Source organism: Pseudopipra pipra, chromosome 2, assembly GCF_036250125.1.
Source record: "Pseudopipra pipra isolate bDixPip1 chromosome 2, bDixPip1.hap1, whole genome shotgun sequence".
Lineage (NCBI taxonomy): Eukaryota > Metazoa > Chordata > Aves > Passeriformes > Pipridae > Pseudopipra > Pseudopipra pipra.
In genome coordinates, this window is record NC_087550.1 from 79,541,516 (window position 1) to 79,568,095 (window position 26,580).

The following is a 26,580-nucleotide window of genomic DNA, read 5'->3' on the forward strand; positions in this document are numbered from 1 at the left end:
CAAAAGCTTTCATGCAGCTGCTTATAAATTTGAGCATTGCTAGGAGAAAGTTACATGCACAATGTTTGAACAAAGTCCTGAGTGGATACTGTATGTGTAGTCACTGCAGATCTTGTGTTATTATCTACTGGTTTTGCTCAGAATAAGGACAAGCACATATTACATTGAAGTTTACAGTAAAAAAACCATTGCATTACCAACTTTGTTACAGAGTAAATGAAGCATATAGCTGAAGAAACATCTTGTTTTACAGGCAGCAAGATAAATTTGTTTCTAGTTTTGAGACTGATTTGCACCTTTTTGATTCAGGGTAAAAAACTTAGATGGAGAATGTGACTCTAAAGTGATAGCTTTCACCTTCAGCATTTGTGTAACAGGTCTTGTTTCCACATATCTTCCTTAACCATGTCTCTTTTGGCTTGAGTTCTATCTGTAGTACAGATCCTTACTATTTAGTTGATTATTTGGTGTTAGAGAACACCACCTGCTTATTAAGGAGACTACTGGAGAATGAAATCCAAAAATTCTCATACTTCATAGTTGCTGGCATTTTTTTTTAAAGCCCCTAGATAAAAACAAGTGCAGATTCTATGTGATGCTGAATAATCCTGCCAGGTGCTGGTAATGTTTAAGTTGAAAGGAATTCTAAACACTTGGTGTTTGCCAGGATTTACCAAATCTGGGGTTATCTCTTACATGTTATTTTCATGCAGTTTAGCAGCTTTCTTTTATCACTGTTCTGCTTCACGTACCAGAAGCTCTTCTACAGGGAAGATTCCTGGCTTAATTTATAACAAACTCTGTTCTCACTGGATTAGACTAGCAGGATAACTGACTTTAGTTGGTAGTTCCTGCTTTTTAATAACAAAATAGTTAATGAAACAGAAGTGCTTGCATATGCTATTTTGCATTTTATTTTACTGCCAAACTTTGAAATTTGGTAGTTATTACTCTGAACTGGGCGCATATCCTAATAGTGTGGTTGTTATTTGGTGATGTGACAGTCTGGAACACTTTTTTTGGGCAGAATTAAGAAGAAATGGAGGAAGTACAAACATTCCTGTGGATCTCCTGCCCCTTTCTATTTCTCATCTTTTCACTCAGAATCTAGGAACAGTTTCTGAACAATTTCCTGAAATAATGTGGTGACTAGAAACATGTTTGAGTTTGGGTTGCTGCTACAGTCTCAAAATAGCTTTAATTATGTTTCAGAAACCTGGTGTGTTCAGTTCTCTAAAAATATACTAAAACAAGGTAATGCTACTTTGCTTTCTGAAATGCACTATTTAAAGTCTCAATTAAGACATAATCATGCTTTCCTTATTGTCAGTAGCTCTGGAAGATCAAACCCCTAGTGAGAACTGGTGATCTGTCTTTTTATCACTCGGGCTGCTTATATTTTTTCAAGACACCCTGATTAATATAGTTAGGAAGAAAACTTGCTTGCTGTTTCTTTATTAAAGAAGTAACAAATGTTTTTAAGCTGTTGTAAAGTTGAAGATGTTTTCATTCTGTTTTCTTTTTCCCTCTCTCTTTCTTTGCACATGTACTATTTTGTTCTTTTGTACTGAAAGTACAACACTACTGAAAGTAGTGTTGGAACTTGTGAAACCTGGGCTTATTTCCTGGTGTGCACCTGTACTTTTAAACCAAACTACTTAAATGCAGAAACCAGGAAATACAGTAAACTTTCTAAACTTGCCAATTTATGTGTAAGAGCAGTAATGAGCTCAAAGCAAAGCTTTGTCTTCAATTAACACATGGAGGGTCAGTTCACGTGTAATCCCACTTGTGTGATTTGAACAAAAGCGTGTCTTTATGTTCATTATTATCTGAATGATTTGTGGAATAGCATACAGCTTTAGGCAGTACTTTTGAAGAATTTGGATGGATACATTTGGAGTATTGAAAATTGCTGGTTTTAATTTTTTTTTTCTTTATCAAAAAAAGCAATCAGTAGATGAATATCTGACATGTTGTTCATTGTGATCCAATAAAAAAGTTGGTGCGTTCAGTTCCCTCTTCATGTGTATCTATTTTGGTTGCTATCGATGGCTGACAGAAAAGAGATCCGTGGCATTTATATTAAGACTGTCAAAGATTTCATAAACATTAAGATAAATTTCTTAAAGATTGGTATTTGAACATGGAATCTTGTGATGAACTTATGTAATGCTGATAACAGTATTATGTAGAATGACAAAACATGGATTTGTGCAAATGTTTCTTAGAATCAGTGTGTAGGTTGGTACTTGTAGTTTATGCATGTGAATGTATTTTCATGTAAGTAATTTCTGTCCTTCAAGGGATAATTGCATAATATTCAATATTGTCATAAATGTAAAGGTGAAGCTAAAATCTTTTGCCACGCTGAAAAAAAAGAAGAGCCAGTATCTTTTGCCAAATGCTATGCAGAGCTGCAAGATCAATTTGCTCCTTCGTGCTTTAGAAGAATTTGCTAGTGATCTCTATATTTAGGTTAGCTTACTTATTGTTTCCTGTTATAAAATTAATGGAGACCCTTTCTGAGAAGCTCTGTCACCTCTGTTGTCTTCAGCAGGCCTTTGGAATTTGGGAAGGAGAAAGGCCTGAGACTAAGGTGAGCCTTTTGGTTGGCCTGTAGTTGAAAGATACACTTTTCTGAAATTGCCATGTTTCTTTTCTTGCTTGCAGATGTCCAGGGCAGCTGTTTTGGTAGGGGATGGGAGTGCTCAGTCAGGTCTCTTCACCTATTGAATAGTTTGGGGTTGGCCCATGGTCACAGTGACTCTTATTTCCTTTTTTTTTCTTTTTTTTTTAATCTGGGTAAGGAAGAATATGGGGGAGATAAGAGTGAGAGAAAGGAAGTGTGTAACTGTGTTACACAGTCATTATTTCAATGTTGCTTCTTATGGTCTAGGTGATTTTAGCAGCAAGTAGTTGAGGTTATTTATGTTCGTGCTTCCTTGTAATGATTACAAACACGAACCATGATCCATCGTGACTCCGTGTGTCAGTTGGTCACAATGGGATCAGTTTTCTTTTTAATTAAATGGAAAACGCAAATGAACTTCACTTTCCCAACTGCCATGAAAGTCTCTTGGGAAGCTACTGTTCAAAACAAAACAAACAAAAAATCAGCTAAATTATTCCTTTGCAAAGTGTATGAAAAATACCAGTTTTCAAGATCATAAATCTTCAGAGTATTTTAGTGTCTTGGACTCATGTATATGATAGAGTTCCTGCTTTCATAAAAGGTGATGTGATGTATTTTCTCCAAGAAAACGATTTAATATGTGCATAGAACAATCTCAAAATGATAAGAGTTAAAGCTACAAATGTGACCTTTATCTGGAATATTCTTTTTTGCATGCAGCCTTGACAATATTCTGATGCTCTGTTTCTTGACGAAAAAATAACCAGCTACTACCCCCAAAATCTGCTCCTTGCAATAGAAACCATAAACATGGTGGGACAAAAGGATTCAATTTTGGAATAAGATATGAACCTTCTTGACATTCTGAGTGATAACCTGGTTTTATGTTGTTTGTGCCCTTTTAGCAACTACTGTTTGGTGTGACTAGGGGGACAACAAAGCAGACAGTGCTGTTTCTCTTTACCTTTGAAGCTAGATTAACATTCTTGGTGGAATTAAAAATCCCAACAATGTATTGTCTGAAATAAATGGTCAGACAATGTATATGGAAATGGTTGATCACATGTTTGTGAATGGCTGCTAAATTTGAGAAGGAAAAGGTAAGCCAAATAGCAACTTGTCATCTTCTGTGAGGGTACATGTGTCTGACCTGTGAAGAGCTCTGTGCAAGTGGATCTACAACATATGCACATCTAATTATGGGGGTCTCAGGATTGTTTCTTTACAATTGTTGTGCATGGCTGTTATTTGTGAGCAAATTGTGAAGTTCCCTTATCGCTTAACAGTAAGCCTTTATTTTTAACTTGTATTTTTTAAAGCTGCCTATTTTCTTAAGTTGGCTTGGGTTGAAAGCTTTAACATGTGCAACTGTCCTTAGAAAAAATGCAAACACAAACCCTCTCAATTTAAATAGCAATGTCCAGTAACTTGAGGCTGTTGGTGGATGAACTGTGGGCTCGTATGACTTCTGGAATAATTTAATGCTGTGCATGTGATTAGAGAAGATATTAGAGAGATTTTTGCCTATCTGGACTATTGTAAGTCATTTAGTATTTCCCATGAGATGCCTTTCAACAGCAGCACTTTGGCTTGACACACTTATTAGGGTGTGTGGTTCTGCAAATGAATGGATTTATGGACTTCTAATTTGTAAAAATTCTTTTTCTTGACATGCAGTGTTACTGCAATAGCACTTATTTCCAGGTTTACAGAATCCTTCATGTTTCTTCTGAAATCCTTTGTTCTGTCCTCTTTTTTCCCCACTGTTGCTATGTCTGGTTGTGAGAAGAAAAACTTATTGCTCTCTTTCCTCAATTGCAATTCTGTTAACAACCATATATGCTTGTGTTTTTCCTCATTGCAATAACAGAAGGCTTGACAGTGTAATGCTGTGTAATTTTTTTTTATATAGGTAGTACTTTGAGGTTGGAAGGGACCTCTGGAAGTCATCTGGTCCAACACCTCTGCTCAAGCAGGGATGCTCAGAGCTGGTTGCCAGGACCATGTCTCGAAGGCTTTTGACTGTCTCCTAGGATGGAGACTTCACAACCTCCCTGGGCAACTGTATTTGGCCACCCTCAGTCAAAAAAGTGTTTCCAGATGTTCAGAGGGAACCTCCTGTGTTTCAACTTTTGCCTGTTGCCTCTGATTCTGTCACTGGACACCACTAAGCAGAGCCTGGTTCTGTCCTGTTTGCACTCTTCCTTCAGGTATTTGTATTCAGGTACATTGAGCTCCCTGTGAGCCTTCTTCAGGCTGAACAGTCCCAGCTCTCTCAGCCTTTCCTCATGGGAGAGTTGCTCAAACAAAAAAAAATATATCTATGAACGCATATCAACATAAGCACAACTTAATAGTAACGTACCTGGTTTGTCAGATTTTGTCAGCAAAAGGCTTTAGTGAGTGCAACAGGAATGATGAGCCCTAGGTAAGAGTAAGAATTTAGTAGGTTGCTTGCAGCCACCTAATCATGCTTAGTGTTTCATTTTGCAAATCTTCTAAGGAATTCTCTGGAACTTTAGGACTTCCCACCCATTATTATGAGTGTATCTACCTTTTCACTTTAATTTTATTTGTAGATTTGCTTAAAAATAAGCTTTGTATTTTCCCAGCATACTTCATTCATTTGTATTTCAGCCTGAATGACTGTGATCAATAACATTGGTAAAGTACTGTGTTGATTGAACAGTTCCTGCTGGAGTTATGCATGTGTTTATGGAGAAAGTCATTAAAATACTTAGCAGTTGGAATGTTTTCAGCAATGAAGTTTTGAATTAACAGAAATATAAAGGTTGATTTCCTAAAGGTGGGTGATGTGACTTGTGCAGAACCTAGTATGTGCTTCTGACTTGCTCCCTGAAGGCCAACTCATGTGTTCAGCTCCTGAAGATTAGGTTACTAAGCGTGTGGTCAGATTGCTGTTCTGATTGTGACCACGCTGCCTGAAGAGATTACTGCTCCCAGTGGCTTGTTGTTGTCTGTCCCCATGAGCAGTTATTGCCCTCCTTGGATATGCTGGAATGACAGTGACATGTAGTCACTTTGTAAACCTGTTAAAATTCTTTGTTTAAACACATCACATATCTCTTGCTCCCAACTCCTACCCTATTAAAGTCTTTAAGGTAGTACAGCTGATTATAGCAGAGTCAAGTTAGGTTTCTGCCTGACTTGGAATGGAGGTAAACTCAAAGGGATGCTATCTAGGGATTAGGGTTATAGGGGTATGAGGGGAAAAAAAAGGCAACTGACATTGATACACTTTTAACTTATTTATAGCTGAATTAGTATTTGACAGAAACCTTACTGAAAGGGATTTAGGTACTTAATTTAGGCTGATTTAGGTACCTAATTTACGTTTTGAAAAGTCAGTTCTTAATGCCATCTGTTCATGATGTATCATTATCAAAAATGTTATTTAATAGGAGCATTTAAAGAACTTAATTAAACAGACAGTCTTTAAGTAATTTCTTTCATACCCCAAAATACGAAGGGGGTTCACGGAATGGTTTTCACCAAACATTGTCTTTCCCCCTTCTCCAGTATGTAAATTTACAGTAACTTCTTGAAACATTGCTAGCCTGAGTTATTGAAAGCTTTGAAACTTGGAGTGACGGTATATTTGGTAGGGCTTTTATTGCACAGATGCTGTGGAGGCAAAGGTGGTGTTTTCTGTGACTCTGCAGGCCATTACTCTTTGGAGAAGATTATTTTCAGGGTCTTCAACTCCCTGTGATTATAATAGAAAGGGAAAAGTTGCTACAAGTTGAGTTCCTAACCTTGGAGCTTATTGGTAGATGATCCTGTTTTATTTGATCAGCTAAGATTTGACACTATTCTTTGTGTAAAGTTGGCAATTTATGTATGTTGTCATGTGATTTTTTTTTTTTACTGATCTCTTGAAAAGTTTAATGAAACTTAAATTAAAAATAAAGCTGTTATCAGTGTGCACACATTTGTCCATCCTTCTGATTTTTACATGAGAACTCTGTAGGAAGCATACACCTGCTGAACAGTGTCTTACTGTTTAGAGGTGGGTTCTTAAATTGATACTAAATTACGGCTTTCAGTACACACAGGGTTAAGTGAAAAGGTTGCAGTAATATCTAGTGAGCTTTTTTTCTTTAATGTGCTCATTAGCAGTGGCAAGTGCAGGTTTTAGCACATGTCAGTAATTTACATTTCATTGCTGAGTGGCTGCCCTTGTTCAAGAGTTGTTTTTAAGCCTGATGAATATACTTGTGTTGAGAATAAACTGAGTAGAAGAATTGAAAGCCAAATACCCTGCCAGGCTTTTCAATGGGTGCTGAAGTTTCTAGTCGGTCACTGATTAGTAATGCATGGAGCAGCAGAAGAATGCAAAGATGATGTCTAGAAAGGTTACTTCAGGTAGGTTTTACCATCAAACTCCTCTTTCTTTGTAACTATCTTTACAGCCGTTTTCCTCAAAATTTCTCTTAGCGGTCTTCTCTTAATATGGGAATGTGGTACATTAGATGGACATCCCAACTAGGTTACTTAGAGGTGGCATAGGAAAGTAATACTTGTGCAATGAGTCCTAGAAAGAAATGATCTTATGGGTTGTGCAGTTTGCTGCTATCAGATTGTGATGATAGGAGTCTCAAGGATATTTGCTCTCATACTTTTTTCTTTCCTCTGTCTCATCTGATACTGGCTTGAAGATGTGTGTCATTCTCTGCAGTGATAGCAAATATATGTGTGTTGGGATGCAATAGCATTGCGGTTGGCAATTGAGATGCAAGACAAAGGTTGCTAGCTTTTTGGGGGAAAATTGATGCTTTCATGTAGCAGCAGCTTAGTTTGGTAACAAAACCATATGATTAACTAAATGTATTCTTGCTATTTTCCAAGCTGCTCTATTTTCAGAGCACTATGTGGAAACTTATACTGTGAAATTATACTTTCCTTTGTAGAGAGGCCTGCATATATTATCTGTCCGAAAGGATAGGTATTGCTGAATTTACATATGTACCCAGACAACTGAGCATTTTTATTCCAGATGCCTGTTAGGATCATACTGACATGTTCTTCAGAGCTCTTGCAAAAGAGTGCTGGTGCTTACTCTCTCCCACTCTCTCTGAGGTATTGTGAACGCTGTTTATATTCAAGCTACTTATTATACAGTTTGGGGATGGGGAATGCATTAAACATTTAGAATGGGGGAGAAACCAGCAAAAGATATTCCAGAACATTCTTGTGAATAAAACCCGCCAGTTCGTTGTGTAAGAATTTGTGAACTCTTTTATTAGCTTATCTGAACATTAGGTGCATATATTTAAATGAGAATGTTTGCAGAAAGTAGAACCATTTGAATATTTTTCACATGCTTGAAATATTTTCATAGCTGCCTTGGTCAGATTTGGAATTCCTGTTGTTAATTTGCAAAATAGTTACTATTTGGGTTGTCTGGGAAGGCCGATGCCTTTAGCAGGGTGCTAACACCTAAAAGGTATCTGACGTGGTAATTCAGAACCTTGATTGACACGGTGACTAGACAACAGCTACTATTTTATGAGTTAACAAGTAGCAAAGTATAGATGTTGCTGGAGAGACATTTTTGGTTATGAGCCAAGACAGTTTTCAGGCTTGTTATAAAAAAACATGAGGAAAATTATGCTTTTTTTTTTAATGAATAAACTTGTGTCAGATGTTTTGCCTCATGGTCAGGACGCTTCCATGTTCTTTACTCTCTCAGAAATCTGGAAATACTTGTGTGGAAAAGAGTCATGGAGACTAGCAAAGAGGTTACCTGAGTAGAGCTTTTACAAAAGCGGGGAGAACATTTTACCCTGCACACTTAGAATGGTTTTAGTTTTTCTTTTTCAGTAGTAACTGCCATAAGATATTTGCAGATTTCTGTCTTAGAGTTGGATTATGGTTCTGATTGGATCAAATAGGAGAGGGGGTGAAGAGTGCTTTCAATTAAGATTCCCCCTTGCAGGTTTATGGAGGAGCAGGCTTCTGGGATAGTAGGGCTTAGTCTCTGCCAAATAAGTCCTCTAGCTTGGACCTACTGCTGCCTGGCTGAAAGAAGTGCTTCCTGATAGCTAACAAAAAAACCATGGCCGTTGTATGTGCCACCACCCTAGTTATTTAGGTAAGATTAAGTTGTACTCTAAGGCATTGTCTGCTGTATGTATTTGTGTTCAGAGTTGTGCAGCTATTAAAGGCAGGTGAACTGCTTGCTTTCTGGTTCTTATGACTTTCTGGTGCTTTGATCCTTTCCTTGATTAAGGAAGAGTTGTGGCTTGTAGCTTCCTGTATGTGATTTGGTAGGAATGGTTTATAGCTGTGCGTGCTAGGACAAAGCTGTTGCTCTGCTAAAGGTAGCTCTGAGTAGATAAATGATTCTTTGGAATGGGATCTGATCTCAAAATACCTGTTGTTCCTACCAGTTGGTTGGTTTGGTGTTTTTGGGGAGGAAGGTGTTTGTTCTCTTAGTTTAAATTTTGAATTGGCTTTCTATGGAGCGAGAGGCAGATTCTTGTCAACCAAATTGGTGTAGTCCATAACCACATTTGTCTTCAAGGAGACTTTTGGTAGAAGGCGTCTATGAATTCAACACCCATGCAGCCCATACTGCAGTGTTCAAAGGATACTTCTCAAGTTGGTAATTTGAAGTAATAGGTATTGCAACGTATGTGGTACTTCAGGCATTAATTTTTGTATCCCACACCTTGATTAAAAATTTTTAGTCTTTGGAGGACAGTAAGTGTATTTGAGTTTCTGTGTATTTTAGGAAGCCAGAGAATAATATGTGTAAGGGATATTGCACTTTCTTATTTTCAGTGTATACTTTTATTCTACTTGCAGAAAGAACATGTTGTTTTAAGGTGGTACCAAACCGAAACACTTGAATTCTGTAAGACTGTTACTTTTATTGATGGGTTCTGTTTTAATACTGTTGTTAAATAATTCCTGTAGTAGCCATATTATAGAGCTGTGACTTCTTTCGGTAAATGAAGTAGGCTACCCAAATACTGTGTGTGCTGTTGCATATACAGAAGCTGAAAATGCATTACATCTATATATGGAGAACATGCCTCTTAGCACAAAAGGGCTGCTCAGGAATCCAGTGTGTAAATTTACTTTTCAAAGGCAGGCAGCAGGTGTGCTGCAGAGTGGTGCTTCCACCTATCCCACCCAGAGAAGTGCAATTTAATTTGCTCTGGCTGGAATTTAGAAAGAATTTCCCTACCCAGACTTTTGAGCAAGGCATCTTGCTAGCAAGCTGTGCCCAATCTTATGGTATTAAATTCAAAGCTAACATGCTAGAAATAACATCAGGCTTCTTAAAAACAGGTTAGTCAAAAGATAAAAAAATGCCCAAATGAAGACTGCTCCCATTTGGGTCTTTGGTGTGTGTGTAGGCATTGACACAGTTTAGTGTTACATAGTTGCTTGGTTGTTTCCCTGGGACTTTCGCTTTACTTGGAGGCTAAATTTCTTTGTGTTCATTCTTCAGTGTTTGGCTTCAGAACAGTATTCAAACCTAGCACTGGGCACATGTATATTTAATTTATCTGGGAAACCTTGTCTATTTCTGTCATATTTGTGAATTGTATACATGTTAATGCATTTATTCTCAAAACATCTTGTTGCTCTTGAGCTGAGCAGGAGAGGATCATGTCCTGCTACTTCCTTCCATGATCTCCTTTTTTTTTTTGTTTCTTGCTTCTTTGTTTAAGAATGTCTTGGCTTTTCGTCTAGAAGGTACAGGAAACTCAGAAGATAAGTGGCCTTATTTTCAGTTATTTCCAGTTGCAAGAAACAATTTCAAATAGTCTGATGTCTAGTGGGTGGAGTGTGCTCTGATTGTAATGAGTTTTCGTGGTACCTGACAGCTAGACTCTCCCTAGAAGGTTGTGCAAACTGAGATTTTCAGTGGCTTATAAACTGAAATATAGGTAACTTTTTAATTGGAATAATAAAAGCATTATTTATGGTATATCATGCTTAGCATGATACAGTATGGTTTTGATTCTGATTTCAGAGTTGTTAATTGAAGTCCTCCAGCTTCTGTATGAAACTCCTTTTCACCTCATTATAAATAACAATTTAAACAGTATTACAGTTGTTCTTTCTCTTATTTTTTCACTGAAAGTTTCAGCTTTTTGCAGATGCTGAGAGAAATTCTTGTGAAAGAAATGCTTAGAGTGGAAGACTTGAGTCCAATGAGATTCAGAATTTGACAAAAGTATATTCAATTAGCAGAATTTCCAAAGAGTGAATAAAGGGCAGAACTTTAAAAGTTCTGCTGTCATATAGACTGGCTCTACCTCCCAACTATACTTTATAGGATAATGTATATATTATATTAAAAAATGTCTGTATAATAAGAAATTAATGGTTTATTTACAAGATTTTTGTTTCAGATGTTATGTTAGGTTGTATAGTAGATTATAGTTGTATTTTTTTTTTACAGCAGCTTTTTTTTTTTTGTTATTTGGTTACTTTCAACTATACAAAAGACTTTTCCAGTCATTTCAGTGCTTGATAACTTCAGGGTTCACTGCCCCTGTACATTTTTCAAATTATTAGTTTCCTAATGCATACAGCTTTAATTTACCCCCTACTGGTATCCTTAAATGGGTTTTCAAGAATTTTGAAAGTGGGCTACTATAGTTGTATTTCAGTGTTGGTCCTGACTGACACAGAATTTCTTAAGTAGCCTGCACAATTAAAGGGATGGGAGGTTCAAACAACCCCTATGGCAAGAAGCTAAAGATTCCCTTAAATAAATTTATATTTGGTTTCCTAGAGTGTTTTTGCTTTACTTTTTTCTAGTAATTTGCCTGTTGCTTTTGCAAGTGCTTTTCCTCTCCAGTGTAACTTTAATGTGTTAAATGCAGTATCTGTTCTTCTAACATAAAATACTTAATGTTAAAACATTTGCTTTGTTTAAAAAATAGCAGCTACAAATCTGATACACTGCATACCTCACAGCACCAAAATATCCGTAAGGCATGGCTTAAAGAACTGAGCACACATATTGTATCCATGGAAGGGTGTATTACTGTGTATTTGCATATTATGTTCTGAATATAATTCAGGCTGTTGTTTTAGCTCCAAGAGCGAGAAAACTACAGAACTACTTTGCTTTGAATTTACAGTTTGAATTTTCCATTACAGCCTAAAATTGAAGAAGTAATGATAAAATATCTTCAGTATGAGCATGCATGAGCTGAAGTCTATATGACTTTGAATCATTTAGCATTCTGCCACATTTTCTGTGGAAAAAGTGTTGTTCGTGAGGACTTCAACATCAGACATTCTTCTAGGTAAACTCAAGTGTTGTCTTTCCCTCTCCCCCTTGAGTCTGTTTTCTGGTAGTTTTTTTTTCCCTGGTTTCTAACTACTGTATGATCTAGGAAAAGTACACAAATCCATTCTCATGTTTGATGTTCCACAGAACCGGAGACTAGGAAGCTTGTGACCAAAGTTTAAAACCAGATAAAGAGCAACAGAAGAATAGGGGGAAAAAACCCCCTCCACCAACTGAATTTCCCCCCCCCCCCATTCTTGTCTGTGAATTATAATTCCAGTCCAGCTAATTTTTGTAAAGTCTGCATTATCATTCAGTGCAGGAATGGTTTCCTACTGAATGTGTGACTCCATGAACAAAATATTTATATTGCCAGGTATTCTCAATGTCATGATAGTACCATATGCAGTCATTGCAACTGCATTGGAAAAGTAGTGAAAGAAAACAGCCTTAGGAAATGAGAAAATGTTATCCCCTTTTAAGGAGTTTCTAGTGTAGAATGTTTTTATCTTGCTCTGCTACAGTGAAATAAAATCTGATGACTGGATTCCATTCTAGGAATGACAAACCTTCCTAATATATTTGGACTGAAAAGCTACTGCAGGGATAAGTTAGAGGAGTTGAAATGGGGATGGAACCTGGCTAATAAAAAAACCTAATCATTAGGTTTCAGCACAAATGAATAAAAGTTTGTAGCCTGTATTTCTGTGATAGTTGAATGCCAGTGATAAAATGAGTGATGTAAAGTAATTAATGTTACTATCAACAGTTTAACTTTTGATTACTTACTCTCTTTTTTGAGTATAAGATTCGTGGTTTGGTCTTGTATTTCTGTAAGTCAGATAGCTGGAGTTTGTCTTTGTGACTGTCTTGTAACAAAGTTACAAGTGTGAAGTTTCTCCTTCACATTGGAAAGTATTCTGAGGATTGCTATAGGTATCACTTTAATGTAGTAACTTTATGTTAATTATGCCAAAACTGAGATTGATCAGCATACTGTACTGTTGCAAAGTACAAAAAACTGAACCTCAACCTCAGTCTTGAAATTGTCACAAAGTTCTCGGCTTATGACTTGAAGATCAGTTTTTGAGCAGATATTTTGTTTGTTTGTTTGTATTTTTATTTTTTTTTAAGAGTGGAAAACAACTGAGATGCTTTGGTGAGCAGGAAAGGAAACTGCTCAAATACATCATGGTAATTTAAAAAACTTGTCTGAGCTGTTTAATGTACTATAGCTTTCCATTACTAAGACAGGTGGCATTTACGGGATAATAGTGCTTATGTACAGTAGTTGAGCCTTAATTCTTCATCCCTTCTTTAAAAATTAAACTGGCTGTAAGACAATATGTGTGGAGATCTATATACTCCTTTATGGATTACATTTGTACATATCATTTTATGTACAAATGGTATATGTGTTCAGACCAAGAGAAGAACATTTAATATATTAAGCATTGACAAATTAATTTTTCTTCAGAGGTTAAAATCATGGGTTCCAAATCTGTTGTGGAATTGGAGCTCCATATGACTAAGTAAAACAGAAACTGTCCTTTCACCAGTGTACTCAGTGTGTTTTTAAAAGGTGTGGTAAATAGACCAATGAGAGGATCAGTATAAGACAGCAGAAGTGTAAAATACCTTTAAAAATATATATGCACATAAAGTAGTTGAGAGATAATACATTGGAAGGAGAGCTTGAGATTATAGGGCGAATGTAGTTTTAGTTTTGTGAACAGGAAGAACTCTTGTATGAACCATTTATACATCTGCAATGAAGAGATTTGCTCAGCACAAGGGTTGCTATGTGTTTTCTGATCTAATGTTGAAGAATAAATAGCAGTGAAGATGTAGTCCTGGAGGTGAAGAAAGTTTGCTTGTAAGAGCCAAGATTGTAACAGCTTCAATCACAGTTTTGACTGTTTAACACTTAAATGACACTCCATTTTTTAAGTGTAATGCTGAATATTGCAACGTATAGTAAATTGAATTACCTTACAATATCAGTCATGTCTGTGGTTGACTTTATCTGTATTAGGGCAGAATCCAAAGAACCTATTTATGCTCACCAAATCCCCGTTGTGCTCGATGTCATATGCACATGTATAGTGAAAATCTGGTTTATGCCTTTTTCCCCTTCTTCCAATTCTGTTAGCATCTGAAGAAAAATAAAAAGGAGTAAGCTAAAAAATAAATGGGGAAGAAAAGCCTGAGGCTCTAAATGGGAAACCTTAATCCCTGCAACCACAAAAAAGTCTCAATCCCCACCAGTCTTTTGAAAATAGAGAAATAGGAGCAGTCCTTGTGACTGGGTAAAGCAGTATTTAAAGATATAGGCATTTATCTCTGCTCTTTTCAGTTACCTGTCAAGCTTCTGCAGTGGGAAGAGTCTCATGTCCTCCATTAATAGCAACTTTTTAGCATTTGTTTAAAATGTGACCAACAAAGGCCAAGAATTTTCTAACCTTACATATTTATGGTACAATATAAGCTTGACACTACTTAATATAACTTTTGTTTTGTTTTCATAAAGGATAAGCTCTTTATTAATTCATAAAAATTAGGATTAGGGGCCTGGTATCTGAACTGTAGTCCTTAAAATTAGAGGACATAGTTTCCTGGAAAAGAGTGACAGTATTGGTCTTGGTTTCTATAGTTTTGGAACTTTCCCTTCTTATACATAATATTTTTGAATTCTTTTGAAATGTATATATATTCAGAGTGGAAAACATTATTTATTCCAGACATGAGTTAATGAGTTCCTTATTTTCACATTTCTTTTCTGTATTGAAAATCTTGGGAGCCAGGATCTTTATTTGTTCTTCCAAAAGAAAGTCTGTCTTAAGCACCAGTTCTAGTTCATAAGCCATTTTCTGTATGGGAGTATCTTCTGTCAGAGCAGCTAATTTTTTTCGTATAGCTGGTATCTCCAGCTCTCTTGTTAGTACTCATTTAGTTGTTTTATTTTTGAATTTCTAAGTTGTTGGAGAGATGATAAGCATCGATTTTTTTTTTTTTTTTTTTTTTTTTAATACACAGAGAATAATAAATATGCTCTTCAGATTGTGTTTTTGTTCAAAAATATTTACAGATTAAAATTTCGGCATAGGGAAGGAATAAATGTAATTTGTCTCTGTGAAGTTAATGGAATCTTTTATTATGATAATGTAGAGAGATCATTGCAACACCATATTTAAAATAAACAAGTATTTCTCACTGGAAGTGGCAGTTCTTATTTGTTCTGAAACTTTACCAAGCCAATTCTTTACATTCATGGTTTCATGCTTACTTTGCATCCATTTGAGATTTTTTTGTATGTTACGTTTGTGATGATTTAGGTAGTGCCCGAAGGATAAGGCCTGGGGAAGGAGTTCTACTGATGCAGAACTGGTTTTCAGCAATAGCTCTGAAGCTTGTAAAAATTTCTAATTTGGAGCAGGTCCTTTCCACATTTTCCCTGATTAAAGGCATCCTTGTTTGGGAATTGGGAAAGATCATTCTTTTTAACAAGTGATTAACAGGCAGTGTTAATCATTCTAGAAGTTTCAATGATGGGACCAATTACTTTTTAGGAGGATGATCTAGACCTTGCATGGTAAATTCTTATTCTGTTCTAGCCTTTCCTCCTCCTGGAACTCCAGACTGTATGTTTCTAGTCCTGCTGTAGCTCCTGCTGCTCATGGTACTCGGGTTGCTCTGCAAAGCAAAGAGTGGGAGCCATAATACCCTCTTTCTTCTTGTGGACATTTTTACAAAGGTGCAGTTTCACATCTCCATAAACTAAAATTTTCCTGCTGTTGCAAGGAGGTTTTGTCCTTGATCATGTTCCTGCCATCTCCCTTGTGCTGGATCTAACATTTATTGAGTCATCTAGAGCAAGCTTATAAGTAATCCAGAAAGAGAAGTTGGCAAAATGCAATGAACTAGGTGTGAAAAATGACTGGAAGTCAGAACCCCACTTTTTTGTGGCAGAATGTCACTAGATGGACTTTGTTGCCATGGTACAGCACTTCTGGCTATTGACAATTAAATTTCCTATTTGTTCCCTCTTAGGCTGAGCCCATCAGAACAAGCCTCTTGCTGCTACCTGTTGTACTGTTAGCAGGTAACGACAAGGATAATGAAGGGACTTTTGAGAATGTAAAATCAGGCTCTAGAGTTGCTCTGGCATGCTGCATTCATTCCCTGTGTGCATTTGTGCTGTGATGCAGTTGAGATCTCTCCTTGTCTCTTTGCCTTTCTTCCTCAGTTCAGGAGGTAAAATGTAGCCTTTTGTATATACTTATGGATGCTTTTTTTTACTGATAATATCTTGGAGTATATTCTGCCTTTAAGGATATTTTGCTGTAGCTTTGAGGAACATCTCTTATCAGCATTCAATTCACAAGTGAAAATCCAGTTTGCTAGGAATTTTAAGGTAATTCTAGCCCAGTGGATAAACTGGAGATTGGATTTCTAAAACTTGTTCCATTTCACCATTTTCATATAACTTAGCTGAAATAGTAAAGTAGAAAAAGTTTTCCAGGGTACCGTGATCTTATTTACTATCTTATGCAGTTATGAGACATCAGTTTGTGTTAAAATGAAATATATATAAAAATAAAAATTGATAGTTCTCTAGTCTCTGCTTATCCAAGTTTCATTCCCCTCTTGCCATCCCCATTTCTGTGGGGACCTTTGGAAAGAAAGATCAACTTTTCAGAAAGATTGCCATCATTTAGTAGGCTAATTTCCTCTACAGGCTAAAATTTTGAAATTTAGACTCTGCAACTGTTTAAGCCTGCTTAATTTCAAATACATGCTTATTTACAGGATCCAGATTTGTTTGTCTAATTACTTTAATAGCATGAGTGAAGCCAGACTGTCCAACTCTCAGACCCATCTGTTGGAAAGGGGGGGGTGAGGAACTTGATTGTGACTGTTCCAAAAAGCCTGTTCCACCCTTAGCCGTCAGATGAAATTTATCTTTCAGATTCAGAATTGGTGGTATTCAGGAATACATGGCAGATACTTTTGTTGTAACACATTATCCTGAGCTCCGAATAGTTGGGGTCCATGGGGAGCAGGGCCACAAGGGGATCTCATGAATTGCTTGATTTTAAGTGCCTGTAAATTCTCTGGTACTACATATCGATACATATTATTGACTTGTTTTATTTATGACACTGAGATACTGAGAGGTTGTTATCCCAAAGTTGTAGCATTATGAATGATGTAATACTACCTGTCCATCACATTTTGTTCTTTAGATTTAAATGTGCCCAATTCCGCTGTTATTTCCTCACACTAGCCAAGAAGTATAATGTACGCATACTTTGAAAATAGTTTGAAACTTAGTGATTATTTAGTGATGTTTATGGTCACACATTGTTTTTACTTTGACACTGAAGGCAAAGAACTAAGGGCCAAATCTGCATTTTTGATTCATGCAAGAATATGTGCAAGTAAGAACAGGGCTTGGTGGAAAATCCAAATTTTTGTATATAAGTCCTATTACTTAAAGATAATAAAATCAGCAATAATTTTTTTTAAAGTTTGGCCACAAAAGCACATGAGCCTCTTCTCTTAACTTTATTTGAACATCTCCATTTAAGAGGATAACATAATCACACATATCTCTGTTCATAATATTGAATGTAAACTTCATGTAAGTAGAGCAAAAATGGAAATCAGAGGGAGAACTATATACATTGACCGTTAAAACATACAGGAAAAAAAATCAGAATTTTCTTAGAATGCTTTCCAAAGGAAAAAAAAAAGGAGTTTTTCATTTACTTAAATGCAGTGGGCAGCTGTAAGAGGTAGTTATCTTTCTTTACAGGGTAATTAGTCTGGTTTTCTCCAAGAAACGGTGTGTAAGACTTGAATAAGAACATCTTCGGTTACTAATACTGCTACAGGCATCCTTTTACAAATAAGTAGTGTAGGAGATAAGAGAGTAGCACTTAGAATTCTGTGAAATGGTATCTTTTGCTGTGACTGTGTTGTCTGATGTTATTATCCCATATGTACAGTAGTGCTTGCTCAACTGATGAGAGGGTATCATAGAAGTACTACTTTACCATCTTCCCTCCCTCAGACTTTAGCTGCTTCTCCCAAGTGCTTCCATTTCAGTGCTGGTGTAGGGAGTTCCCTCTTGCCCCTGCTTGCACCTCCAGTTGTGTCTTCCTAGCACTGTTCTGTATCCTATGGTGACCTAATGCAATTGGATGGGCTTGCATTTCAGAGATGGGAACCTTTTGGATTTTTTTTAAACAATTATTTAATTGATCTAATGGGTGTCACTTGTCTGCAAAGCTAATGGAACAGCATACTTGAGTACAGATGTAGGAATAAGTGGCCAGAGAGACCAGCGGTTACAAGAGAAGAAAGATCAGTATTGCAAGGCACTGCTTTCTCTGCAAGAAATGAATGTTGTGAGATTCAGTAGGAAGATCCATATCCATTTATCTCAGACAACCTACAAGAGTCTTGTCTTGCTTTTTAACAAGGATTGTGCCAGGTTCCTCTCTACTGTTGGTTGCTGTAACACTTCTCCTCTGACCAGAGACTATAATCTTCCTGATATTCTTCTCTCGGCTCTATAGAGTAAATGAATTTGGAAGGAAACTCTGGACACCTAGTTCTCCTCTCTTGAAGCAGCATCAACTGAAACAGGTTGGTTAGGGCCATATCCAGTTGAGTTTGGAATATCTCTAAGGATGGAGACTCCACAGCCTCTCTGAGCTACCCATTCCTATGTCTGACCACCTTCATCCAGTAATTCTTGCCTTTCTAGATTGCAGCTGCCACATGTGCCAGTCTTCTCATCACCACTGCCTTGATGTAACTCCCAGTTCTTGCCTACTGGTGACTGCCACGGGCATCTCTAGCCACAAGCGTAGTTTTCAGTCATCCTGCTTATACCTTTTCTGCATGCTTTCCCTTCTGTGCCCTCTGATATGTCTGATGACAGTATATTTGTTGACAAGTTGTCACGATTGCCATTGTCCCTTCTAGGAACTGTCCTTCACAATCCTCTAAGCACTCCTTGCCCTTTTAGCTATTTTTAGGTCATATGATTCCCAAACTGATGGCTGCACAGATGCTGCTTGGGCTGTGAGAGGCAGGAGGAATTGGATCCTGGGATGGGGGTATTTTCTTTGAGTCACTACTTTGTGGCAGGTTTTTTTTGTTTTTTTTTTTCAGTAACTCCAGGGTCAGTATATCTTGGCTTTGGTAGAAGGCAATGTGTTGGTTCAGTGAATTAAACCTGATTTGGTGTGGTGGTGGTGAACAAACAAAACCACAAGCAATTGTGTGCAGTGCATGTTTTTGTTGCTGATTTACTTACTGCTTCTTTAGCTCTTAACTGATGTTTATTAATATAACTTACAGTGAGATTTATTTTTTCATAAATATGCCTGTCTATAATATAATGTTGGTTTTTGACAGTCAGAAATTAAATCTAATGCTGTTTAATGGCTCTCTTCTTGTGGGGAAAATGACTCCAGTTTACTAATGAGATGCAGATGCTTCCAGTTTTCTGAAGTGAACTTGATGGTCTGCTCTGTGTCTTTGAGTGTAGTTTCTGGCATCTTTGTAAACTCTCTGAAGGTCTTTGAAACAGTCTTTATCAAATGTTTGATGATGACTACATCTGCTGAAGAAATAACACTTGTCTAGATATCAGCAATTGCAGCTATTTGTCAGGAAGTAAATTAGTAGCCTTCTTGTGAGGACAGAGAGGATTTTAAAGTACACAAGCCAGCTAAGAAAAGGGCACTGTAGGTCAATAGAATGGAATTATCCATGTTAGAATTTAGTCAGGGCAGTGGGCTTTTAACACTCTTGTTTTTATCAAGAGTGTTGCTTATTCAGTGTCTTTGTTTTCTGCAATGTTTGAGAAATGACGCTTTTTCAATGTATTTATTAGTGATTATTATGAATGCGATTCTAGGGTCACTTATCTTCCTGGTTGTGATTATGCTTAAATCATCAGTAAATTCAGGGTGGTGAGAGCTTGAACAGTCATCGTGAGTTTTATTTTGGTTTCTGAATATACAGTATAAATATTATCATGGTCACCTAACTTTGAAAGCATTGTAGAATGTCTGGAAAAATACTGAACAGGTTTTTTTTCAACATACAGGCATATAATTAATATCCTTTGACTGCAAACTCAGTGTAACATCTCAATAACACAGTGCTAATTTTTCATTACTTGTTGACTTCTAAATGTATTTTCATGTTTGATTGGTTTGTTTTTTGTCTGTCCTTCCCTTGAAAAACACAAGATAAGGTATTGCAAAGTGTGCTTACTAATCAAGCTATATGCTTGTGTTTTGTATTCGTTTGCAAAGCTTCACGTGCAGCTTTAGGACAGGAGAAATAGTGTGGCTGTATTAAGAATATGTCTTGTGCCCATGCATTTTCTTAATCTGCTCTAACATTGGGGTTTTTGAACTGTTTGTTATTTAGTTTGTCTTCCCTACTGAACTTTCAGTTTGACATAGAAAATTTTGTCCATGTCATAAACTTGGGTCCTTGATAATGTGAGATATCGTTTTAGCTACAGTGATCCTCTGGTGTTTCTCCCCCTCATCGTTCTGTCCTGTTTTTTTCTCCATGACTGCCTGGTTTTCATTTAGACTAATGTCTATTTTCTGTTAAACATCTCATTGAACGTTCTTTGCAAAGCTGAAGACTTTTGCCAAACTAAAACCAAACGTCCTAGAAAATAAAGTGCTGCTAACTTTCTCTGCTGAATTCAACACAGTAATTCCAAGTGCTTCTCCCTCCTCCAAGCAAATTAAAAATATGTAACTTGAATCTTAGTTAAAAAAAAAAGTCAATAGATCTCATACTCTCAGAGGACAAATTGTATTTAATTGTATTTTCAGGTAGTTAATAGATTTGGCTATTTGTGGCTCAAATTTATTATTTAATTGGACGGAGTATTTATTGATAAGCAAGGAATCTTTCTTACCGTACTAATATTTTCAGGATGGCTTTGTGCAACACTGGCACATCACATTTTAAACTAAGTTTGAATTAATGATTAAACAAATGTTGCTTTTACATCATGCAGAATCTTGTGTGGTCATGCAACTGATAGAACTATTTTGTGTTGCATGAAAAATGAAATGGTCTTCATGAGCCTAGATGATCGGGAGGACTAAGATTACCCTTGTTAGTGTTTGCCATTTCCTTTGTGCATACCTGATTTCTTCTCTTTATCTTCATGTAATCAGCAGCTATATCCATTGCCAGGATCTAATTGAACTTAATGAAGAAAGAGGTTCTGCTGTTAAGCTTCCGCATTCTCTGCTCTTTGTGCTGCTCACAGTGCTAAAAAGAGATGAGTTAACATAAACCTGAGTAGGCTGTTTAACCTTCTTTCTCTTCTGGAAATGTAGATGCAATAACATTTGCAGCTGAAAAGGCTCATTCGCAGTTTCTAATGTTTAAGGATGCAAATGAAGTATTTTGTCTTTTCTGTCGCCTGGAGGTGTTAAGCAAGGAAACAGAGAGAGGTTTCTAGGATTAGTTCCACAGATTTCTTTTATCATGTAAAAATCAAGGATGGTTTCAATGCCATGAAGTAAAGAAAAGCAATATGGAAACCATCCAGGGAAAATTTTCAAGTTTCTCCCTAAATTTTCTGGGTATTTTTTACTCCTGATATAGTCAAATACTTAAGCTTTTTGCAGCATACCAGGGCTAAGTTCCTGTGCATTTGGGTGGTGTGTGTGTGATGTTTCATAGATGGTGAAGCAATTAATCATTAACAGTGGCATGTCATGCAAACTCCTGTATGTTCAAGTTTTATATTTTATAGTTGAAAAATGCTTCTAAATTCAGATAATTCAATATTGAATTTAGGTTCTGGACAGACAAATATATAGATCATCTAAACCGTTTAATTGTTTCAAAGTGAAATTATCAGGTTTGGATCTGATCAGCAAGCTGAAGTTCTAAGTGAAAACTTTTAAGTGCAGAGGCACAGAGGTGGTACTCGTTCTCAGTCTCTTGTGCTTTGAGTCCTTGGAAAAAGCTGTTTCTGTGCTTCTTTCACCTGCAAAGATATGACCTGGAACGATTTTTTCCACTTAGAAGTTATAATATACACTATGAAATATTTGGCAAATGAGAGTGTTTAATTTTGAAATGCAGAATTAAATCCCTTCAAGTACATTTATTCTTTGTACATATAATCTATGATAGTATGAGTTCACAATTTGTGTCTTTATAAGGAAGATGTCTACAGATCAGCCTGATCCTTTTTTTGACTTTGTAAACTTATCACTTCTGTGGAATTAAAGGGTAGATGACTTTAAAGTTTATTTAAAAGCTATTTTCCATGCAGCATTTGTGCTCAAGGTGATGCTGAGCATCTAATTTTATTCTGGTCATTCCCTGGTGTTTATGCAGGAGGTCCTGCACCTTTCCTGAGGTGCACACTTTTTTGGAACACTGAAGTTAAGTAGCCTTAGCTTGTGTTTACATTGGTTCAGCAACTGTGCTTTTTGTTTAAGCTGAGTTTTAGAGTAGTCTAACAGAGTTCTCTCTTCCCACCTCCAGCATTTGAATATACATATACTACATTAAAAAAAACCCATAAATATGCCTATATATATGTATATATGATATATAGCTATATGCTGTTCCTGCATTCTATTCCCAGCCTGCTTCAGAGAAAGCATGTTTGGGGCTTGGATAAGGCCTGTTTGCATTTGGTCTATCAGAAGTTTCTGGTTGTACTGGTAGCTGATGAATGGGTTTTCGTGGCTCTGCATAGTTTAAACTATACTTTGGAGACCAGTATTAACAGATTCACACCAGGGTTAAATGAATCAGTTAATATTTCTTAGAGTGATGGTTTAAAGGGAATTTATTAACACATCTCTCTCCCCATGCCAAAGGTTAAACATGGAAACTGGTATCTGTGTTGGTTCATTTCCAAGAAAATGAGTGTATTCTAGTTTTCATTTTATTTTTTTTTTTTGGTATTGCTGCTCAGCAGTTATCTTCTTAAGGTAGTGATTTTGAAAATGCTTTAGTGTTCTTTAAACTCAGTTTTAAGAAGTGAGACAAACTTCTTGCTGCTGTGTTCAATTTTAGATAAGGCTTTTTTATTCTGCTAGCTTTTTCTTTTCAAAAGAAACACTTGCAATGTATTACTTTCTCTTACAGTATGTACTCCTGTTTGAGACAGCAAGTACAGATATTTAAAATGGCACAGTAGTGTCACATAGCTTGTGTGGTGAGTTCTGACCTCTAAATTGCTGTGTGTTTTGGACCCAAGTAACAGTTTTGATTTTGAAGTAGAATTTGGAACAAGCCATGAGGTCTGACAGTCTGGGAAGCACAGTTCTTTGTCACCACCTACTTCCTCTAGCAAGGTTCATTGGGCACTGTCACTTTTCCAATTGTCAATTTACGTTTTGCTTTCGAGGCTAGTTGCTGTCCCAGTCTACCTGCCTGCTGCTTCTAGAACTCAAGGTGACTATAATAATCTATCTTCTTCCAAAGCTCTCAAAAAAACAAAAGCCAAACCTCCAGAAGTAACTGCAGTAGCCAAAGGCAGGTATAGTCAGAGAACAGTTGGCTACAGCTCTTCCCCTTCTAACATATCTATCCATTGATTTACATCACATACTGTATTCACTCTGTTGTAAGCCTGTACAGAAGGTTGTAATTTGCTTTTGTTCAGCATGGCTCCTTTTGTAAAAATACTTTTTCTAATGAAGGATGCTATTGTACAGTTAGTATTGTCTTACCTTTCATGTGTGTATATTCTGAAGATCCTTTGTCTTCACAAGTTCTGCTTATTTCATTCTAACCAAGATTGGAGGAACTGTTTTTCACTGACCTGCTGCAGAGTTACTACTTCTGGTGATCCATGACAATACCTAGGCTTTAAGTAACAAGCTTTTTCCAGCTTTTAAAATAAGTGTGCATAGAATGAAATTTTCTATTTCTTGGTACTAAATTTGCAGGTTGATGCCTGGACAGATCATTGGGCACTCCTGCATATGTTCTGAATTGTAAGCCTTCAGGATAGCAGCAACAGGGCCCAGGCACTTGAATTGATTAGGTTGTTTCTGTGCATCTAGTGGAAAGCTTCAGGGTGTTCTTCCATGTCCACCACATCCTATTGTAGAGCATTTATCAGTTCAGTATTTCCTAGGTTATTGAGTGGATGCTTCTTATTATGTATTCTTATAGTATATTTCCTTGGGGGATTCCTTCCTAGTGTTGAATGGACAGTTCCTGTATTGTGAAGTGATTTGTTATGTCCCTATCTTTTTCAACAGATGTCAGTATGCCTGCTGTTTTTTTTTTTTTCCTGGTGTCTTGTTTGAATCTTGCCTGTCTTTGAATGTTTCATCTGGATTTTTCTGTTCTGCTTGTTTTTTTTCTAGGTTGTTTATACTTCTCTTGGACCTTCCTTTTGCTGCCCGCTCTGCTTTTCAGCCCTGCATTCAGCCCTTGTGTCTTAGAGGCTTTTTAGCCAGCTGACTGTTTCAGTCATCCTTGAACTGTGCTGCTTATCTGCTCTGCTTTGTATGTGGCTGCAGGCAGCTGTACTACAGGTTTGTGTCCTTCTGGTGAGCTATGAGCTGTAGATGGGAAATTTGTGGAAGATTGTAATTTTTCTGGAACACTGTGATTACCGGACTACTTGTGCTTATTCCTTTCCCCTTTGGGTCTGCCTCCTTCACTGGTTATGTGTCAAAAGGGCAGTACAGTGGTGAGAGAATTCATCAACTGCATGTAAGTATTTCATGGAAACCTTTTCCAGTTTTCCAGTGAAGAAGACTTGAGGGTTAAGACAAAAACCCTTGAAAACCAGACCCATGATAAAGTCTCTACTGGAGTTCTTATTTGTGGACCTTCCTTCCTAATCTTATTGACCTATAAATTCTTGAGTAAGTGTGGTGACTTGTTACCCACACTTGCTGATCTTGCTGTTACCTCACTGACAGAATCTTTCTTCGGCTTTTCTTCTGCCCTTGGGTTGTTCTGCTACTTGACACCACATGTCAAAGAGTTGTTTCAAGCAGTGACTTTGATGCTTCAGACTTCAACTGTGCTGCAATTCATACAGTGCTCGTCAGAGAAGCATCATGTTTGATTTTAAAATTAACCTTAAAACAGTAATGCAGATATGAACACAATACGGCAGCGTGCAACCCCCTGTGCACCTGAGAGATTGAGAATGTGTCTTCCCCCAAAAGAGCGTTCTTGTTCCCAGCTGCATGCACCAGCAGCTCATGTGGTCCTTCCTTCAAGTGCCCATTAAGCTTCTTTCTGTTTAGCTCATTGCATCTCAGGAAAATGATGGAAAGCACTCTAAAAAAATAGACCATTGTCTGCCATGTTGGTCATCTAGGTCAACTGAGGAATGTTAAAGCCTGCCATTAAAGAAGGGGGATACCCAAGCAGCAGGTCTGGGGTTAAGCCCTTTCCTCCTGACTGAATTACTGTTACTGTCTTCCATAAGTATCACTCTGAGTTTGGATAATCTTGAAAACATCATATGTAAGTCTGAGTTTGAAAACCTGTGATTCAATGGCACTGTGTAACAGATTGTTTGGGTTCTCCTGTAAATTTCATGAATTTGTTTAAAACCAGTTCTGTGTTTACATAGGAAAGCTTATTTTCAATAAGGTAGAGCAGCTACGTTTGCTCTTGAGATCTCTATCCTCTCATCCATTTCTTCGTCAGAAATGGGAAACATTTTCCTATAATTAGCCATTTCAGGTACCAGGGAAGGAACAAGCAAAAAGTCTGCATTATTACCACTGCTTCTGTGTGGTATATTCTGTGGATAATTATGGGAGCGCTTCCACCTGGAAGCAGCTGGGCACTTGGAGTGTATTTTGCCACATCAGCATGCTGTGAATGGAAAAATCCCCTCACTGAATGATTCTGAAAGAGAAAACATAAGATTCTTGAGAGTCATGTTTTTGTACATGGCATACCTCCTGGTTGGTTGAAGCTGTTCCTGTTAAGTTGGTGTCACATGCAGATTCAAATATCTTGGCTCAAAGGAAGACACCAAAAAGTGTGTTTAATTGTCCATTACTAACATAGTAAAAGACAGAGGATAAATTTCAATATCACTTTTTTTGTCTAAAGCTGGATTGGAACTATTCATTTCCTGCAGCTCTTGGAGGCCTGGCAGTGAGATGACTGGTTTGCCACAGATTCATAAGCCCAGAAGAGTATACAGAAGAGTATATGTTGCCAAGGGAGCTAGTGTGTATAAAAGTTTATTATGCAGTTTTCCCTCCTATCTTTAGTTCTGTTTGTGCTGTCACTGAGGCTGAATCCACTGCTGACTGTATAATGCAGTAATTGTGAATATCTGCATTCATAATTTCAGGGAGGAGGTGCAAAGGAATCTCCTCTTCTAGAATCAGTCTCTTCAATTACCTCAGGTCCACAAGAGTTTGTCAGATGGGCAGGTCCTTTCCAGATGTTGGGAATATGGTGATTTACACTAACATAGGTCTGTTTGGCCCACTCTGTTCCCAGAGCAGTCAGATGTGTTTGACAGACTGTGAAGGTAACAAATAGCTCAATCATGAACTTCCCAAATGGGTTTTCCAAATTTTGCCTTGACTTGTCGTACTTTGCCATTTAGTTTTTGCGATGAGTCCCACATTTCCTGAGG

The 26,580-nt window shown here is 37.1% G+C and overlaps 1 protein-coding gene across 3 annotated transcripts in view; it reads left to right on the forward strand.

Annotated features, from left to right (window-relative positions):
- The window catches only part of PCCA (propionyl-CoA carboxylase subunit alpha), a 276,287-nt gene that overhangs the window by 42,712 nt on the left and 206,995 nt on the right, over positions 1–26,580 (forward strand). The window lies entirely within an intron of this gene.